Source organism: Canis lupus, chromosome 8 (assembly GCF_048164855.1).
Source record: "Canis lupus baileyi chromosome 8, mCanLup2.hap1, whole genome shotgun sequence".
NCBI lineage: Eukaryota > Metazoa > Chordata > Mammalia > Carnivora > Canidae > Canis > Canis lupus.
In genome coordinates this window covers 26409099-26417074 of record NC_132845.1, presented here as the reverse complement: position 1 = coordinate 26417074, position 7976 = coordinate 26409099, and positions in this window count along the sequence as shown.

Below are 7976 nucleotides of genomic sequence, written 5' to 3'. Positions count from 1 at the left end.
CTGTGCCTGGCCCTTAGAGGCTCTATTGTCTGTGTTACTAACCATTTCATTTTACTAATCTACTGTTTATTTGTACTTAAAAAAAAAATCTGTCCTTTATTTTAACAAGATATGTCTGAGAGACACTTTGTTTCATAATTAAGTCTATTTTACAAAATAAAAAAAGTTTTCTATTGTTTCTATTTTGTTATTTTGAGATTTTTGGACTATGTTATCATTTCTTTGTCTTTAGTTTTACTCTTTTTGTAACCCTAGTTTACTGAATGGAATGCTCCACTCATTTTTAAAAAATTTCCTTTTTGGAAACTGCTTAGCAATAGCCCATAAGTTTTGATACACAATGCTTTCCATCTTTGTTCAGTTTTTAACTATCATTTCATTTCCATTATCATTTCTTTTTTAAAGATTCTTTTCATTGTTATTTCTTCTTTAAATTGTAATCTTATAATCTTCAAATGTTTTTGGGGGGCCATTTTTTTTAAATTGTTGAGAGTTTAAAAAGAGGAGCCCTGTTAGCAATGGGAATGAGATTTATTCAGCATACTTGTTGAAAACTATAGACAGTTATATATATTTCATTTGTAGCAAACCTTGGCCTTGTAATTCTAGTCTTCTACCATAAGTGCACCAAATGTTCATATTCAAGTTAGTGAGAAGTTATAAAACAAAACATAGGAGAGGCCAGGAAATACAAAAATAGAATAAAAAATAAGGTTAAGAAAAAATTTAGTCTGTTAATGTTTTAGCTGTGGTCCTAAAGCTGAACTTCATGGTAGTCAAAACACAAATAGTGAACACTAATCTAAATTTTCTATGAGGAAAATGCAAACATATTCTTTAGAAAAGAAGCTTTTTAGGGCACGTGGGTGGCTCAGTTGGTTAAGTATCTGACTCCTAATTTCAGCTCAGGTCATGATCTCAGAGTAGTGAGGGCAGTGCGATTGAGCCTCATGTTGGGGTCTATGCTGGGCGTGGAGCCTGCTTAAGAATCTCTCTTTCCTTCTCTCTCTGCCCCTTCCTTCCATCTCAAAAACAAAAATAAGGTTTTTTCCCCAGTATTCATGAAATTACTTGTCTCAAAAAATTTTCATAAAAGAGACACTTCATTGTATAAATGAGTTATTCAAAAACACCCCCATAATAAATGCAGTAGTGTTATCATATGGTAGTTTCTATTTCCATGTGTTTCCATAGGAGGCATCACTGCAATGTCTTCTATGCCACGGCTCTCACTGACCTAGACTGCCCAACTGTACACATATGCCCTGCAATATGTAAGCCAAGGCCATACCACTGATGCAACTTAGCTAAAGGCATCATTCTTCAGTAGACAAAATTATTGTGATTCCTGAACAATGGTCCCAAAACTAAAGGCCATAGAAAAACTCTATTATGCAGAACAACCTAATTTCTTGCTCTTCTAAGTGGCTCCACAATTTTACTAGCTGTGGGGTCCTAGGGAAGTCAGTTACCTTTTTATGCCTCAATTTGTGTATATATAATGTAGAGATACCGTTTATACTTTCCTCATAGAGTATTTTGAGGTTTAAACAAGAACGATTACATAAAACACTGAGCATATTATTATTTTACAATTGAGGTAGTCCTTAGACTTCAATACATAGGGTTTCCAGATGCAAGTGGAAATACAAATATATAATTCTCTATACTCTCCTATATTGGTTTTACTTTTAACAAAGGTAGAATTATTTAACTAAAAGCAAATGAGTGATTAAACCCTATAAAGGAGGCATACTAGATTACTAACACATGCCCATATTTAGTGTAGGGAAAGTCATCTGTAGTATTGCACCCTGGAGAGGAAATCATAAAGCCCGATTTCTTGTGTGCTCGTCACTACTTAGTAAGTATGTATCCTTACATGCATAACTTAATATTTTTTGGTTCACTTCTTCATCTGTAGAACTGGTGGATATGAGTGGATGATTTCTGAGGTCCCATCTGTGCATTTACCCTAGAAGACTCTTTACCTCTTGCTCCCTTGTTACTTTTTAAATAGTTCAAGACAACAAGATCATCAAATTTGGAATCCATCATAGCCCAGAAGTCTGAGATTAGTGGGATGTGTGGTAGTAAAGTTCCAGTGTATCAACAAATCAATATCTAACTGCCATTTTGCTGTCTTCAAAATGCAGCCCTTTATATCAACAGAAGGATACACAGCTCTGTTTATTGGAAAGCAATCTATAAAAGAGTGATTTAGAGAGAAAAGCTCAAGGAAAGATAAGCAAAGTCAAGGAGAAATACAAAGGTGACTTATAAAATTGACCCAAATCAAGAATCAAATTGATGTTAGGATTTGAGCTAATATTTACTAGTTGCTTACAAAAAAATTTCCTTGCAAGAAGAAAACAAGGTTTGAAAGGAAATAAATTTGTTAGATGTCTATAAGTATTTATAAAAGGATGTAGAAAAATAAAAAAGGAAAAAAAAAAGAATTGAAAGCCCTGAATCTCTCAGGTTATTTTAGAGTAGAAATTAAGTGCACAGATTGAATGAGGCTTTTACAAGCAGCTGAAACAGCCACGCCTACCCAGCATTTTCCTTTGTTCCTCTTAGCCAGCTTAATTGTTTCATATAATAAAAACATCAGTTACTTTCAGTTTTTTTTAAGTTACAAGCAAAAGATATCATTAGTGTTGCTAATAATCCCTTTCATATTTCATGAACAAATAAATTGTGCAGGTGTCCAATCAGAATGAAATAATCCTGCGCCCTAGGGGAAATTCCATGTAATTCCCTCAAACCACCTTGCCTCTGTGACTCACCTTTCTAAGCAGAATTGACATATGTGTTCTATTTGGTTTTTATTTCCTATAACTCATAAAATGGTAAGATGGGAGAATGTGGCAAGTTCCCTTCTATTTTATTGTGAGGGGTAGATCTGTTGATATATGGTGAGCTGAAGGGGAAAAAAACAAACACATTTAACTGATTCCAAATACGTTATTTTCATTGATGATTCCTTGGTTTTAAAGCAGGGATATTTTGATTGAGCCTTAGAAGAATTGGACTTTTCATTCTTTAGCTTACCACGGAATTATCCCAGCTGGGGATCCAAAATAAAATTTGCTGCTTGTTCTTGGCTCAGCTTTCTGTAGATTTCAAATAGAAACATTGAAGCCCTGTGGGGAATGATGAACTGTCATTGATTTTGAACTGAATTATCAAATATGCCACTGGAATGATAGATAAACCTCTGGCATTGAATATTACCCTCAAAAATGGCAAGACTTTATTTTTTTTAAATGGCAAGACTTTAAAATTTTTCCAAATTCTCTCAAAAACCCCGAAAACAAAGAATCAGTGCCACCTTTAAGAACTCATTCAACTTGTATTATTGGGGAAACTAAGCTCATGTTTTCTCATTTAGTCTTTAGTATAAGAAGAAAAGATTATGGGACGCCTGGGTGGCTCCACAGTTTGGCACCTGCCTTCAGCCCAGAGCATGGTCCTGAGGTCTCTGTATTGAGTCCCACATCAGGCTCCCTGCTTGGAGCCTGCTTCTCCCTCTGCCTATGTCTCTGCCTCTCTCTCTTTCTTTGTCTCTCATGAATAAATAAATAAATAATAAATTAAATCTTAAAAAAAATAAGAAGAAATTACATTAGTAAATAATATGCATCCTCCCTTCTGACTTAGATAATTCTATTATAGGTATGATTATACAGCTTGTTTCTATAGATACTACTTTTATGATATTTTGATTCTGCACAGTCTTTGTCCATCTTAAGTTTAAAAGTCTGACAAATTTTAAGCTTAAAATGTTTGCCAGGTGAAATGCTCTCAAGTTCTTAATTTTTTTTTTGGCAGGATCTGAAAACATTTGCTCTGACCCCCTAGAGCTAGAAGTATTGATTTTTTAATGGGTACACTTTTCTCAAATGGAGTCCATCGCTTAAATCCAACATCCGCTCCTTTGTTGAAGGAGCAGTTTCTTGTTTCCAAGTAATTACTGTTCCCTTTTTTTGCCACTGATATTGCTGTGTTTAAAAATCTATATATTCTCTCAAGGAAATTTAAAGTTAGTCTCTCATGCCAGAAAGCAAAGAGGCAATTGGATGTTAATAATTGATGTTATTATAAAAGTTATAACAGAGTTTTAAAATACAGAATTTTGTAACATAAAATTTTGAATTTTATTCTATAATAAACATATCTTATATCTTTTGAGATCAGGTGGGTATATCTCTCCAGATTGGTGTACATAGCCACTTCTCTCTCTCTTTTTTTTTTCATTTTATACAGATTCTTTCAAGAAGTTAGGGTTTGCAGAAACTGCCAGAAATTAAGATTTCTTATTCTACCTTTATAAAAAATAAGAGTATTATCTTGAGAGTAAAAAAGTCATGGTACCCATTTAACCAGAAGTTCTAATCATTTACATTGTTGTTCACATAATATTAGGTATCTGCCAATAATCTAAGATGTATGATGGTAGATGGTGATAGAAGAAAGTAATCTTTTATGAATTAGCAATATATTGCCTTAGGCAAGATTGAGTTGAAACTTGCCTGTTCTCTTAGTTGTTCTGCAATCCTGGACAAGGTGTAGCTCATCCATCCATTTTGTCATCTACCTCTTAAGATGGCCTTGGTCATAGACCTAGGCTACTGGCCAATACTCATTAATTAAAAAATAGCTACCTGATAGTTTATTAATTCAAGGACAGTCTATTCCAGCTCTCCACAGTTTTGAAAAAGTATTTCAACCATAGAAAGGTGAGAGTACATGGTATGTTAGAAAATCAACAAATAGCTCAGTGGATCTAAAACACAGCATTCAAGAGTTTCATTCATTATGACAGATGAGGCTTGAGAAGTTGGAAGGAGAGGTCAGCAAAAGATGGAAGGCATATTGTTAGGTGTCTTATACTCCTTGGGGAAGACTTTGGACTTGATTCTGAAAGTTGGAGAGGCACTGAGTGACACTGAGCAGGACAGTAACATATTAATGAATTATTGCTTTTGTATGTTTTGTTATTTTGTGAAAGTTCACTCTGGAAACTCTATGAAGTCAAACTTAGAGCAGGAGAAACCAGAGGCCATCTGACCAGTTAGATAGCTCTGTATCAACTTATTTAAGAAATCTGAATGCATAATGGAAGCAGGAACTGTGGACTGATGTAAAAAGATTGGAAAGATTTTGAGAATAGAATAGGTAACACTAATTGCTTAATTAGGGGGATATAGAAAAAAGTTGATATCAAAACTGACTACAGACTGATTTCGGTAACTGAGTGGAACTCGAAGTCTGTTTCTTTACCTTATATATCAACACACAATTTTTCAAATATATTTAAGGGGGCTTACAAAGAATTGTAATTAAGATTACTAAATATCAGTGGCAAAATATTTTTAAAAGATCAAAGGAAAAAGAAAAGAAAAAGGGGCAAATAGAAAAGTATGGTCTTATAACAAAGTAAAATAAAACCGGAAGTGGCATGAGTACATGAACAAATTTAATGAATGCCCAAAAACTTGTTAGAGATGGGTCACAAATCAGTGTAGCACAAGGTTATTCAGTAAGAAGAACATGATCAGTTACAACATCCACTACAACTGTTTGTAAGGTAGCAACAAATCTACTGCCACAGAAACTCACAAGCACTTGGAGTCCTGCAAACAGAGAAATTCACATCCAGGAAGTAGTGCTGTTCCCCAAAAGAGGAATGAGGGAAGGAACCCACTTTAGAGGGAAATGCTAATTCAGTCTAATAAATGTTAATTTACACCCTCTTTATTAAATGGATTTCTTACTTCTTCCAAATACTCTTTCCTTATTGTCCATCACTTGCACTCTTTTTGACTCCTGACTTAGTAGACCAGGAAACAAACATTTTTTGAGCATCCACAATATATTTTGCCAAAGCAATTTCCCTTGTATGGACTGCTTCCCTCTTTGTCTTAACAGCCTTGCTTCTCTTTTAAGCCCTGACTCATTTCCTAACTTTTTTTATAGTGTAAGTAATCTGTACTACATTTTAACAATTGTGTGGGCTGGGCCTCTCAGGCCTTAAATATTTTAAGTCTTTCCTATCTATTTGTTATCATCTCCACCACCAAAATTCTGTAAATCAGCTTTTCTAAAATGTGAGATGTGTCCCCAGGTAGTACTTGAAACGATTTTGGGAAATATACGAACATGGTCTTAAATAAGATGGAACCACATAGCAAGAAAATATTACTCTTCCAATTCTCGTTCATATATTCAGACTATTTCAAGAGCAAAGGCTCATTTTTGTTTGTTTTTAACACTAAGTTCCTTTAAATCGAAAGCTAATAGAGCTCCTTTTACTGACTTTTAATAGTCAATAATGTATAGAGTTAAATAATTTATTTTAGTTTTATTATTACTTTTTATTTTAAAAAGATGATATTTAAAAAATTTAGGAAAGTGTAATAGAACTTTGTTTTAAAATAAAATTATTTTATAAAAAAAATTATTTTATTTAAGAAGTGAATTGACTTGTTTAATGAAAATACTAAGGAACAAATATAAATGATGTGCAAATATGGGAAAAAATCTTGAAAGTATTATTCTTGTTCTATAGATATGACAAAAATCAGAACCTAAGACACAAATCACTAAGTTTGGAAAACATAATTCTGATTCCCACCAAACCAGACTTACCTGCCATTCTGCAAATATACTTTGCTGTTTCAGACTTTTATCCTTTACTGCACTGGTACCTTAGCTTGGATATCTCCCCCAGCCTTTTCCACTTAACTTAGCTTCTGCATCTGCTCCCATATGAAGGCTTTACTTACCTTCTTCTATTTACCTTGTATAAACTGTCCTTTATTAAACTATAGTGCAAAAAATAAAAAATGAACTATAGTTCAAGTATTTGTCCAAATATCAAACCCCCTGATTGAAAATTCTTTGTAGGCAGGGACAAGATGTTGTTCATCTTCAAATCTCTAATTTCTAGCAGAGTGACAGATACAAAATAAACAAATGTTTGAAGAATGAATTAATAAAATTTTGCTTATCTCTTTCAGATTAATAAGTTTCTAAATTGTTAGTTTTTAAGTATTCAGTGAAAATAGTAATAATAATTCCAATCTGTGTGCAAGTGCTGTATGTGGTGTGATTTTTAACAGAACAGTGTGGATATACTTCATGAACCAAACTGTATACTTAAGAATGTTACAATGGTAAATTTTATGTTTATGGATACTTAACTACAATTTTAAAAACTTTACAGAAGATAAAAACAAAACAAAACAAAACGAAGATAAAAACAATATTTAAGGTTTTAATGTTATTAATTGGGTCATAATTTTCCATGTGCACACATGCCCTTTAAGGATGGACTAACTATAGATCAATTTAGGAATTCACCAGAAATTATTACATTAAATGTTAGAATCCAGCTGGGCTTGTTTTGGGGGATACAAATAAAATCAAATAATGAAAGGTTAATCACATGCAGTAGAGTCATTTTGTAAGTAGTATGAATAATTCTTTAGGCTTAAGTGGTGAGTGTGTTAAATGTTACTCATTTATGACTTTCATGTGCATGTTAAATTATTTTTTCAATATTAAGATGAAATATGCATTGTCATTAATATATTTTTTCAGCATAGGCTATTTGATAATAGAAACCAGTGGAAACTAGACTTAGTTTTTAAAAATACTCTTTTCTGATAAGAATTGGGGGTTAGAATGTGGCTACAATGCCTAACTAGGCTTGAATCTGAACACCTGAAGGCAGTTGAGACCAGTAACTCACTGAGAACTCTGTCCTCTGTTGATGCTTCTCTCAGCATATCTGCTTCATCTTTCTTCTTCAATTGGCTTCCACACGGTAAATCAAAGTTGGCGGCTCATAACTCCTATTCCATTTCCAACCATATTGAGGAATAAGTCAATAACTTGGTCTTGACCTAGTCCAATCAACTATGCCCAGGGCAGGAGGGTCTTATTTTATAAATATGACTATAAGACTC